Source organism: Dermochelys coriacea, chromosome 3 (assembly GCF_009764565.3).
Source record: "Dermochelys coriacea isolate rDerCor1 chromosome 3, rDerCor1.pri.v4, whole genome shotgun sequence".
Classification (NCBI taxonomy): Eukaryota; Metazoa; Chordata; order Testudines; family Dermochelyidae; genus Dermochelys; species Dermochelys coriacea.
In genome coordinates this window covers 118698532-118711908 of record NC_050070.1, presented here as the reverse complement: position 1 = coordinate 118711908, position 13377 = coordinate 118698532, and positions in this window count along the sequence as shown.

Below are 13377 nucleotides of genomic sequence, written 5' to 3'. Positions count from 1 at the left end.
GTTCCATACCCACCTAAGAGAGAATAGTACCCTGGTTGTTAATGATATTAGTTAAAAAACAAATCTAGATGAAATTAAATTTGTTTTTCTCTACCGCTGGAAAAGATGAATGGAGTTAACTCCTGGCAGTCTATTCTGATGTCAGAGTGTCATCACTGCTATGCTCTACTGTGATGTCTGAGATCAATAATGAAAAGAAATAATGAAGTTTCATATATCCTTTTGATATTAATATTAACAAATAGATTTTAGCTTTTAAGTCCTGTATATTACTGTCTTATAAAAGGCAGACATGAACTGGTTTGGATTTTAAAGTCTCAGGATTATGTTAGATCTTTCAGATCTAGTAATAATGTTTTATTTTAAACTGCCATGAATCAGCAGCTATTCAAAAAGTTTTCTACATGACAAGGTACGAACATGTGCAATCACAACTAGCAATGGGCAAATATTTGTCTGTATGGTTTGAATGCGTATCTAAAAATCTCAATCTGCGTTGATCTAGAGAGAAATCCAGCAAGGGAATGGGAAGAGGCTTTCTCACCAGACCTTTGGTAAGAGAATCAGTCCAGCTGGGTCAGCAGTCTCTCAAGAATAGTGTCTCAAAGTATTCCAGTAGTTCACCACTGGGCCCAGTGAGAACCAGGAAGTAAGAAAAAGGGGTGTGTTGGAAGGGGAGAATAAGGAAGGCAATTCTATCTGCTCCCATAGATTTAATTTCCACCTTTGTCATGATGACTCACAAATCTACCCCGACCTCTCCCATGTCTTTCATGTCACCAAAGCTTTCCTTGGTGTCATCTTCACATTTTTTCTATTTTTCTTCCTCCACCACTCCTTGCAGGATCTTGCCAAATCATGCAGCTTCATACTATCTCTGAAATCTGTTCTCACAGCTAATCTCCTGATTCAGGCTATGACTGTTTCTTGCCTCAACTCCTGCAACTTCTTCCTTTCTACATATGACCAGACAGACTTGTATAGTAGGTCTTAAAGTCTGCACTTATACAAGGACTTGCAGTATCGTGCTATTTGGAGAGACCTTCATTTATTTCAGAGGAACAAGAGTGATGAAATTGACAGAGTATATAGTTTGCAACATTGTGAGAGTTCACTGAACCTGAATGGCTCTGTGCTCTTTCCAAACGGGTGGGAGGTGGGGGGGAGGGAGTAAAGGAGAGACTAAGGTGATGTCAACCCTTTTCACAGTACAGGCTGAGTTTTGGGTGCCTCCACCTTGCTGTACAACCATATAGCACCAGATCTGTCTCTGAGCTATAGTGAATAGGGGATAGAAATGATATCATATCATCTGTGCGAACTGTGCACAAGTGACAGAGCTCAGCATTACTACTCTTGACACGGCACCTTTACAAGGGAAACAAACCACACATCTTGAGTCTGATTATACTGCAGGATCCCTGCAGTTATTGCTGACCTTCCAGAAAAGGAAAAAGCAAAAGCTGGTCAATCAATTTCCTCCTCATTAAGTTCCCAGTAGAGGATTTTTGTTGGGGGAGAATTTTTCATTCTGACCTTCCTTCTGTTTCTGCTAATGTAACAACTCCAAGGCCTTCAAATAGGGATTAGGGGTAATTCCTGTTAAAGGATTTATTATTTATATTGCAGTTGTTCCTAAAGACCCCAAACAAGATCACACTTTGTTGTGCTAAGCACTGTATATACATATGGTAAAACAGTCCCGGCCCCCAAAGAACTTACAGTCTAAACAGATGGGAAGCAGAAGAACCAGAGAGTTAAAGAGTCTCGCCAAAGGCCACAGAGTAGGTTGTTTGAAGAGAATAGAATCCAGGTCTCCCGAATGCCACTCCAGGGCCCTATCCACTCATTACCTGAAGGCATGGCTTGTGGCCTGGGCCTGGATCATCCCCTCAAGCCTCCCAAAAAGTGAGAAATTGCATGTAGAACAGGCTTACAAAAGTGCCTTCCTTTAGGCATCCTCCTTACTGCCCTTAAAAAAAGCACAAGATTTTAACAAAAAGAAAATTAGATAATTTTCAAAGGAACAAGCCCTGGAGCTAGTAGTCAGTCTCAGCATCCAAGCTACATGCTGGGGATCTCTGGAGGAGCCAAGGAAATGGAATGTGATTCCTGAGCCACAAAGAGGAAGCCTCAGGACTGCAGTACATACTGCTGTTATAGGCCTAACTGCCTGTGTTTGCCCCGCAGCAGAGAACGGTAGTTGTCGGTCTACTCATTCCAAGTTTCCCCTGTCTCCAATAAACTTGTAGCTGGAGTGCAGGAAGTACCAAGAAGAGCTCTGTGGGGCATGGGATTTGTGAACCCTTGCATGGGGCTCCCAAACCTTGCCTAGTGCCCTTTTTGGTAGAGGTATCTCTTTGGTTCTAATGGATAAGGCCCACTGCAGCCACAAAACAAGGGAACAAGGTTTGGCTCGAAGATAATAAAAGACTTTCATGTATGGGACTTGGCTCAGACCACAGCAGTGTTATGAGAGGAATGCATGAACTTGTCATCATGGAGAGCCATATTGCTACATATGTTCTAGAAGTAGCATAATAAAGTTGGCAAACTGTTTCCTTAGTTCATTAGTAGTCAAGGCTCTCCTACACCAGTTCCTCCCATGATGGGCTATATACTCCAGTCAGTGCTGCAGAGTTGGAAGAGAAGAGTAAGTCGCAAACAATTTATTGTATTTTTAAATTCAGTTATTCAAGTCGTCTTCTAGGAGCTTGGACTGACCAATCAGTACAGGATAATAAAGAGGAAATCTGATACATCAGAAGTTCAGGGATCCAACTGACTGCTCTCCAGTTGGACTTGATTATCATAGTACTTTCATAGACAGCCACTCCCTTCTTGACTCATTCATTAAGTCAAGTTGTTACTCAAATCATAATTGAAAAGGGCAAGAACCAGATGAGATGACTTGTTTGCATAATCCTCTCTCACCCCTCCTTGTAGCCTGTAAACATTTGGAGCCATTTTTGGCATAAGTTTGGGTCAGCTGATGTTTTGTCTGTCCACAGATTAGACAGGTTCTGTTAAGGAGCACAACTCTGTTGCTATAATGATACAGTACTATGCACTTCTTTAGAGCCTTGTCTGTGAGAATCAGCATTTCACAGAACCTCTGTAACGTAGGTCGGTGGTGGTGTTCCATTTTACAGAGGAGGAAACTGGCACATAGATCAAGTGAGTTACCCCAGGTCATGTGACAGTGCCAGATATAGCTCACAACTTTCCTTACTCCCTGTGCTATAAGTATGTAAAATGTGAAGGCTTCTCAGTTTGCTTTACTTTGCTAACAAAACAGTCGGGCACTAGGATGAGGAAGTTCAACATCAATTTAATCCATGGTAAATGAATTAATGGTCAAATGTCTATGGTTGTGCGGTGGACACTGTATGGAAAAATTCCTAAGAAGTCATAGCATGTAGTAGCGGATGAAGTGCTATTTGTGAGCAGTGGCACTGAGACATGAAATTTTTGTTTATGCTTAGTGGGCATATTCCTAGCAAGTCAGTGCATATTTGGCAAATTACTGTACTTATCTCTGCATCATGGTCCCACTTGAGGTAAATCCTCAGTTTCCTTAAAAAAAGTCTTGAAGATTCCTCTCTCCACCATTTTTCAGAGTTTAGGCACTCCATCTACTTAAAATATCAGCTCTTCGGGGGCTTTTTGTTCTCTGTGTGTGCAACACCTAGCACAAATGGAGTCCTGGTCTATGACTGGGTCTCCTATGTACGACTGCAATACAAATAATTACCAGTCACCCAAATTTCCCATGTGACAGCCACTATACATTCCCTTCCCTCCTGCAAAAGGACCAGGGGACCATGAAACTACTGAGACTAAGATTCTGGAGGAATTAGGCCATAGTGGTTTAAATTTACAATTTATTTCTTCTGAAGATTGAGAAGTTAGTTATCTGAACCTGGACTCATCTAGTGTCATGAAGCAATTTGCTATTGATTCAAATCAGATCCACAACCTATTAGTAGGGACATTGAATGTGAATATATTCCTTGAGGATATGACACAGAATTAAAATATGATTTAATTAGATGTAATTTCTTTTTCTGCACAAGCTTCTCTACCTAAGGTTGCCACCTGTCCAGGTTTTGGCTTTTGTGTCTGGGTGCCATTTAGGGTTGCCAGGTGCCCAGTTTTTGACCAGAAAGTCCAGTTGAAAAGGGGACTAGACAGCATCTGTTCAGATGTACTGACCGAGACACCAAAAGTCTGGTTACTGCGGGGTGGGGGAGGCACTGGGTAATTAACCCATGCCCAATCAGGGCTACCTCCAACCTGCAGGCAGGCTCCTTGTCAGGTTGCAGCAGCTCCCAGCTCAGCCCAGGAGCAGAGGGAGCCCAGCTCATGGGGGGAGGGAGGTGGAGACAATCCAGCAAGCAATGGGGAGAGACGGGGAGAGGAGTGAGTAATGGGGCGGAGTCTTGTTGGGGGAAGAGGTGGAACAAGGATGGGGCCTTGGGGTAAAGAGGAGGAGCAGGGGGCATGGCCTTGGGGTCTGGTTACCAGTCATTAGAAAGGTGGCAACCCTAGCTCTACCAGCCAATGTTTGTGAATAAATGTCTGTTAAAGGTGGACCCTAAAACAATGGTTTGACTTCCATTTTGGAAATGTGTTTTTTTTCCTTTTGAGTTAATGAATGAGAAACGCTATCACAGTGGAAATTGTTATTGATTCTTCTTGGCAAGTGACTGACTTCTGAATTAATTCAGGGTGCTTACCTGTTTGATCTGTTCCATTTTTAAAAATGTTTGAATTATAATGCTGTTAATTCACATTCTGGTACTGAGATATTGTGGGAACCATCTTACTTATGTGCCATCTCTTACTAGAGAGACAAGGTGGATGAGGTAATATCTTTTTCTGTTAGTGAAAGAGACAAGCTTTTGAGCTACACAGAGCTCTTCTTCAGGTCTTAGAAAGGTACTGAGAATGTCACAGCTAAATAACTAAATAACAAAAGTTGCAAGAGACCATTCAAGGTGAAGTGGGTAGTGAATACCTCTTCAGTCACAGGATAAAGGAGGGGTAGTGGTTTACAGATTGTTGCAATGAGTCATAAATCCAGTGTCTTTGCTGAGTTCATGATTTTTGCTGTCTAGGAAAGTTATGAAATTAAGCCCCCAGGCTTATCTTTTGAAGGAGCTGTGCAGGTTTCCTTTGAGGATGAAGACTAAGAGGTCAGATATGGACTGATTGTTTTGTGAAAAGTGTTTGCCCATGGATGTTAGGGTGTTTTTATCGTTTATTATTTTTCTGTGTGAGTTCATCTGAGAGCCTGTTGAGTGTCCGTTTTCACCCACATAGTGGTTATTGGGGGATTTTGTGCACTGGATGACGTATCCCACTTGTTCTGATAGGCATATGTAGGACCCCTGGATCTTGAAATGTGTGTTGTTGTCAAGTGTACCTCATCTCTTAAACACAATGCTTGTAGCCAATCCTATAACACTAACAGAAGATTTATTAGCTACGAAAAAGAAATAATAGAGTTATTTACAAGGGTAAAGCAGGTAAACTTACACACAAACGAGATACAATCTTAGGTTCCAAAAGGTGATAGTAGCTGCTATAGTAAACTGCAAGCCAAGCAGCTTGGGGATCCCTTGCTTATGCCTAGAAATATTGCCCTCTCCGAATTCTAAGCAGCATAGTGATGATAATTCCTCCTTGACAGGGATTTTTATGCCCTTCCTCCAGCGTTCAAGCTGTGATGGGACCAGGGCTTGGCAACTATCCTCTTCATGGATGTGGGGGAAACAATCAACAAAGTCTTTTGTTCAGGGAAGTTCCACAATGGCTTGTCTGGTGTCTACAGGCCTTCTTTTGTTGGAGAGAAAATGACACCCCTTGAAGTAAATTAGAAATTTCACCCTTGGTAATGCTTCTCCAGTGGCTTTGGGGTTTGACAGTTTTAGCAAACACTTTTATAATTACAAAGCAAACATTTAAATATAACTGTATAACATGGGACACAGATATTATAAGTAGGATTAATACATGCAGCATCCTACAAGCATTTCATAAAGTCTAAACACATCTTATAACTCTAATATTTACTTTAACAATACTAACACACAGGTAAGACATACTGGTTTCCAGCTATGCATTTGTCAGTGTTCAGTGAGGGCTAGGCACCTTGGCATAAGCTGGAATCTGGTGTGTCAGCAGCACAGATACCCTATAAGGTTCCAGTATGGGATAATAGGGGACAATTAGAGGTGTGTGGTCAGAAGATTGTTTTTTTTCCTGTATTGAAGAAGGTTCTCTACGGTATTTGGGTGGGCTGTTCCATGATGCAATCTATTTCTCTGGTGGAGTGTCCTTGTTTGATGAAGGTGGTTTTAAGTGTGTTAAGGCATAGGTGCCAACTCAGTTGGTGCTCCGGGGCTGGAGCACCCACGGGGAAAAAGTGGTGTGCTGAGTAACCACCAGCAGCCCCCGCATCAGCTCCCCTCCACCACCCGCAGTGCCTCCCGCAGATCAGCACCTCCCCCTCCCAGTGCCTCCCACCTGCCACAGTCAGCTGTTTCATGGTGTTCAGGAGGCTCTGGGGGGGAAGGGAGGAGTGAGGATGTGGTGTGCTTGGGGAAGAGGGTAGAACTGGGCAGGAAGAGGCAGGGTGGGGTGGGGCCGTGGGGTAAGGGATGGAGTGGGGGTGGGGTCCAGGGCAGAGTTGGGGGTCAAGCACCCCCCAGCACTTTGGAAAGTCAGCCCCATGTGTTAAGGTGTGTATCTCAGACTTTCTTCTTGGAGCATATTTTGGGTATCTGAGTGCCTGGCTGTAGATAACAGATTTCTTGATGTGTTTGGGTGATTACTGGATCTGCAAAGGTAAGAGTGGTGATCCATTTCTTGTGTAAGGTTGTCTGTAGGATTCCATTGTTGAACCTGATCATGGTGTCCAGGAAGTTGAGGCTAGTGTGGGAGTGTTCTAAATAGAGTTTGATGGATGGGTGATAGTGGTTGAAGTTGTGATGGAAGTGTATGAGGCAGTTTAGGTCATCTGTCCATAGACTCATAGAAACTTAGGGATGGAAGGGACCTCAGGAAATCAAGGCAGGATCAATGGCGAGAGGATGAAAACATCACTGATGTACCTCAGGTATATCATTTTTTGGTGGTGCATTTGTCTAAAAATTCTTCAAGAAATCAGTTCTCTTTAAAGATGTTGTGACACTGGCAAACCAGGTGCCAGCTTATGCCAAGGTATCCATTCCTCATACTGACAAATGCACAGCTGGAATCAATCTGATTCACCTGAGTGTTAGCATTGTTAAAATAGGTATTAGAATTATAAAAAGTGGTCCGTGTTTAGACTTTATTAAACGCTTGTGTCAAAGTTCCTTCCCTACTCTGAATTCTAGGGTACAGATGTGGGGACCTGCATGAAAACCCCCTAAGCTTATTTTTACCAGCTTAGATTAAAACTTCCCCAAGGTACAAACTATTTTACCTTTTGCCCTTGGACTTTATTGTTGCCATCACCAAGTGTCTAACAGATATTTAACAGGGAAAGAGCTCACTTGGAAATGTCTTTCCCCCCAGAATCCTCCCCAAACCCTACACCCCCTTTCCTGGGGAAGGCTTGATAAAAATCCTCAACAATTTGCATAGGTGAACACAGACGCAAACCCTTGGATCTTAAGAACAATGAAAAAGCAATCAGGTTCTTAAAGGAAGAATTTTAACTGAAGAAAAAAATTAAAAGAATCACCTCTGTAAAATCAGGATGGTGAATACCTTACAGGGTAATCAGATTCAAAACATAGAGAATCCGTCTAGGCAAAACCTTAAGTTACAAAAAGACACAACACAGGAATATACATTCCATTCAGCACAGCTATTTTATCAGCCATTTAAACAAAACAGAATAATGCATATCTAGCTAGATTACTAAGTTCTAAGACTCCATTCCTTTTCTGTTCCCGGCAAAAGCATCACACAGACAGAGAGAGCCTTTGTTTCTCCCCCCTTCAAGCTTTGAAAATATCTTGTCTCCTCATTGGTCATTTTGGTCAGGTGCCAGTGAGGTTATCCTAGCTTCTTAACTCTTTACAGATGAAAGGACTTTTCCTCTGGCCAGGAGGGATTTTAAAGGTGTTTACCCTTCCCTTTATATTTATGACAGCTTGTAAGTTGCTGCATCCATCCATCTCACTCATAACATCTGTACTCCATACTGAAGATAATATTTAAATGTTTGTATTATAAGCCTCTGTGACTGTGTCAATCACAAGATAGGAAAGAGACATTATCAGTGGAATTACCTGATTTGCACCTGATGAAGGATGTGTACCATTGGTGCTGAGCAACCAATATCCGCAGTAATAGAGCCCAGTGAAGGATCAGGGCTGTAATTTACTTTCTGTTGACAGAGAAATGTAGGCTCATCAGGGCAGGGACTTTCTCTTACTATGTGTGTGTATAGTGCCCAGCACAAGGGGGCTAGAGCTTGGCTGGGCCTCTTGATGTTACCCTAACACAAATAATAATATAATAGGCTTTATTTTTAAAAATTCTATAAGAGGGATATAATTCTCTTTTTTTCCATAAGGATTGGTTCCAGGTACGGTGCTTCCTAGAATTATAGTATTCATAGATCCATAGAATTTAAGGCCAGAAGGAATCATCTTGTCTGACCTCTGAATCTCACAGGAATCTCTCATTAAATTTCACCCAGTTACCCTGTATTGAACCAAATAGTTTGTGTTTGGCTAAGGCATATCTTCTGGAAAGGCAGCCAGTCTGGATTTGAAGACATCAAGAGATGGAGAATCTACCACTTCCCTCAGTAGTTTGTTCCAGTGGTTGATCATCCTTGCTGTTAAAAACATGTGCCTTCTTTTCTATTTGAATTTGTCTGGCTTCAGCTTCCAGCCATCGGTTTTTGTTATGTCTTTCTCTGCTATATTAAAGAGCCCTTAAGTGTCTGGTATTTTCTCTCCATGAAGGAACTCATATACCATAATTGCATCACTTCTCAATCTTCTTTGCACTGGGAGCTCATGTTCAGTTGCTTGTCCACGATGACTGGTACTTTCCAGGATATCCATTCTGTAGGTGGGGCCTGCGTTCCTTGTACCAAGATGAATGACTTTGCATTTGGCTGCATTAAAACACATTTTGTTTGAATGGGCCCAGCTTACCAAATGGTCCTGATCACACTGTATGACTGCCCTGTCTTCATCATTACCTATCACTCCACCAAACTTTATATCATCTCTAAGTTTCATGACTTCATATTTACTTCCAGATCACTGATAAAAATATTGACTAATGCTGAGGTTGGTGCCAATCCCTGCAGAACTCCTGTAGGAACACTCCCATGGGATTATGATTCCCAATTTTTGAGATCTGTCAGGTAGCCAGTTCTTTCACTTAATGTGCTCTATTAGTGTTGTGCAGAGCTAATTTTTTAATCAGAATGTCTTGCAGTATGATAATGAGCCCAATTTCTACTGACCAGGACAGTCAGGACAAGGCTCAGTCTGGTGAGATACTGAGTGCCCTCAACTCTGCCTGACTTCAGATGGAGTCACAGGATCTCACAGGAGTGTTCAGCACCTTTCAGGATTGAGCCCTGCTTCATAGCAGGACTGTTGCCTGCAGAAGATAGTGTGGCAGGTCTCAACACTGAGTACAGCTATCAAATGGGGGGTTCTGCTAATGGGTTAAATCTAATGTCAGTGTCTGGATAGCCATTGGCAGATAACTAGTTGGCTAATAACTGTCCTGTGTGTGGAGGAGACACTGAAAGATTAGAATTTCTCTTTATTCGCTTTTACCAAGTTTTGCAGCCACTTGCGTATAAGCCCTAGAAACAGCTGACCTTAACGTTTGTGTTTTGGCTGCTTTTGGAATGTCTGATATAAGCTCTCTCTGACTTGGGAACATAGAGTTTAATTGTCCTTATTCAGCATGTCTGACACAGTATTGTCAACAAACAAGCTTCCACTGAACAGTACATTACAGAAGAAAAATGTAAACGTTATATAAATGATGTGCAAATGGTCTGGTTATATTATTAATAGCCTTTATTGTTGTGGGCCAAGAAGTACTTAGGTCTGTGAAGTATTTAGGTAATGTGACGCATAGAACCAATCATTAGAGCTGGTCTCGGCTTTAAAAGCCACCAGCTTATACATCCATAATGGCATTTTATGAAGCATAGGTGGTTTGGTTAGAGCAGTGGAAAACCTTGGTTGAAAGGTGCCCTACAAATACAAAGCATTATAGTTTAGCAATTACTGAACTAAATGTTCCTCTGTCTTCCTGAACATCCACATGTTGGCCTTTTATCAGTGACATGGATTTTCCACATGACTTTATTTTGGTTTGTAAAATCTCTGTGTATAGAACTGCTATAAAGTAACCTATTTACCTCCAGAAGCATTAAACCATACAGTAAACTGCTTGCCATAGTGAAAACCTGCAGACAGATGTTTCCTAATGAACAGTGAGTGTTGTTGCCAGTTCCATGTGAACAGCGTAAATAAGAACTTTTCAGAACAATAACCATTTTGTGGATGGCTTCCCTAAAGTAGCAAATGTCTCCACCAAAAGCAGAGAGCTTCCTGGCAGAGTGTGGGGATGTGACAGCTGTTGGAGCAAATGTTCCCATTACTTAAATGTGTCTTCATGCACCCACAATAAGGTTTTTTTAAAAGACCACGCAAATACACTGGAATTTCAAAAGGCAAAAGAGGGAAAGGAAGTGTCTGAGGAGGATCCTTTATATACTGTTGCCGAGAGAGCCTTGTGGTAATTCAGTAAAAATGTTGCAAAAGTAAAAATTTCTCTTCTACTGTATTTCTATAATTATTGCTCTGGAAGCTGAATGAGAAGATAGTTGCCTTGGGGTGAAGCACAGTTGCAAAGTGGAAAAGTTGATTCTGTAGCTCTGTAGACCCTTGGTAGAATGGGCCTGATTTTTAGAGGTACCGCATACCTCCAGGTTCCATTGTCTTCAGATGGTGGCATGGGTGCCCAAGCAGCGGTTCAGGAAAGCAGACCCTAAATTTTTTTTAAAGGAACACTATCAACTTAAAATGCATACGGTGTAAACAAATGTCTTTAGAGTGTTATTGCTGTATAATAATAGGTATATTATAACTACAGAACAAAATTCAAAAATCCAAATTACTTGTCATGATCTGTGCCTTTTGTTTAGTTTATAGAATCATAGAATCATAGAATCATAGAATATCAGGGTTGGAAGGGACCCCAGAAGGTCATCTAGTCCAACCCCCTGCTCAAAGCAGGACCAAGTCCCAGTTAAATCATCCTAGCCAGGGCTTTGTCAAGCCTGACCTTAAAAACCTCTAAGGAAGGAGATTCTACCACCTCCCTAGGTAACGCATTCCAGTGTTTCACCACCCTCTTAGTGAAAAAGTTTTTCCTAATATCCAATCTAAACCTCCCCCATTGCAACTTGAGACCATTACTCCTCGTTCTGTCATCTGCTACCATTGAGAACAGTCTAGAGCCATCCTCTTTGAAACCCCCTTTCAGGTAGTTGAAAGCAGCTATCAAATCCCCCCTCATTCTTCTCTTCTGCAGACTAAACAATCCCAGCTCCCTCAGCCTCTCCTCATAAGTCATGTGCTCTAGACCCCTAATCATTTTTGTTGCCCTTCGCTGTACTCTTTCCAATTTATCCACATCCTTCTTGTAGTGTGGGGCCCAAAACTGGACACAGAACTCCAGATGAGGCCTCACCAGTGTCGAATAGAGGGGAACGATCACGTCCCTCGATCTGCTCGCTATGCCCCTACTTATACATCCCAAAATGCCATTGGCCTTCTTGGCAACAAGGGCACACTGCTGACTCATATCCAGCTTCTCGTCCACTGTCACCCCTAGGTCCTTTTCCGCAGAACTGCTGCCGAGCCATTCGGTCCCTAGTCTGTAGCGGTGCATTGGATTCTTCCATCCTAAGTGCAGGACCCTGCACTTATCCTTATTGAACCTCATTAGATTTCTTTTGGCCCAATCCTCCAATTTGTCTAGGTCCTTCTGTATCCTATCCCTCCCCTCCAGCGTATCTACCACTCCTCCCAGTTTAGTATCATCCGCAAATTTGCTGAGAGTGCAATCCACACCATCCTCCAGATCATTTATGAAGATATTGAACAAAACGGGCCCCAGGACCGACCCCTGGGGCACTCCACTTGACACCGGCTGCCAACTAGACATGGAGCCATTGATCACTACCCGTTGAGCCCGACAATCTAGCCAGCTTTCTACCCACCTTATAGTGCATTCATCCGGCCCATACTTCCTTAACTTGCTGACAAGAATGCTGTGGGAGACCGTGTCAAAAGCTTTGCTAAAGTCAAGAAACAATACATCCACTGCTTTCCCTTCATCCACAGAACCAGTAATCTCATCATAAAAGGCGATTAGATTAGTCAGGCATGACCTTCCCTTGGTGAATCCATGCTGACTGTTCCTGATCACTTTCCTCTCCTCTAAGTGCTTCAGGATTGATTCTTTGAGGACCTGCTCCATGATTTTTCCAGGGACTGAGGTGAGGCTGACTGGCCTGTAGTTCCCAGGACTATGTATTTATCTTGGCTCCAGAAAATCAATGAAGTCAACTTGTATATAGTAATTCCCCCAGCAACAAGGTGGGAGGGTCCCAGAGCTTGGGCTGCAGCCTGAGCCCGAATGTCACCACTGCAGTTTAGCAGCCCCTTTGCCTGAGCCCTGTGAGCCCAAGTTAGCTGGCATGGGCCAGCCGCAGGTGTCTAATTGCAGTGTAGACTGACCCTTTGCCTCTCAGTGCCTCAGACCACCTCTGTAAAGAGCAATACTAATACTTTCCTACCTTGCAGGGGTATTGTGAGGAAAACTACCTTAAAGATTGTGAGGCGCTTTGAAATCTACTGAAGAAAAGTGCTATATAAGAGAAAGGTGGTATTATTATTATTATTATTATGATTATACACACTACCTTCAGACAGTGTCTAATAAATGTGAAACATAGACCCAATGATTAGAGCTGGTTAGATGTACATTCACTCTGACACAGCTGTACCTGTAAGTGCAGGTGGGTGCAGTGCATAGGTGCTGGAACTAGGGGAGCTAGCTGGAATTAGCCGCACCCCCTGGCTTGAAGTGGTTTTGATTATATATGGGGTTTACAGTTTGTTTCAGTGGGTCTCAGCACCCCTACTATACAAATTGTTCCAGCACTCTTGGTGCAGTGTGCATTCCTTGTATCTGCAGCAGGTGAACCTGCAAGTGAAAAAGGGATTGGGTAGGGAGGATATAGGCTTTTAAATGTCCATCAGAAAGTCTCAGGTTAATTTACAGGGCCAACACATCTGTCTTAATGTCAGGGGACTCAATTGT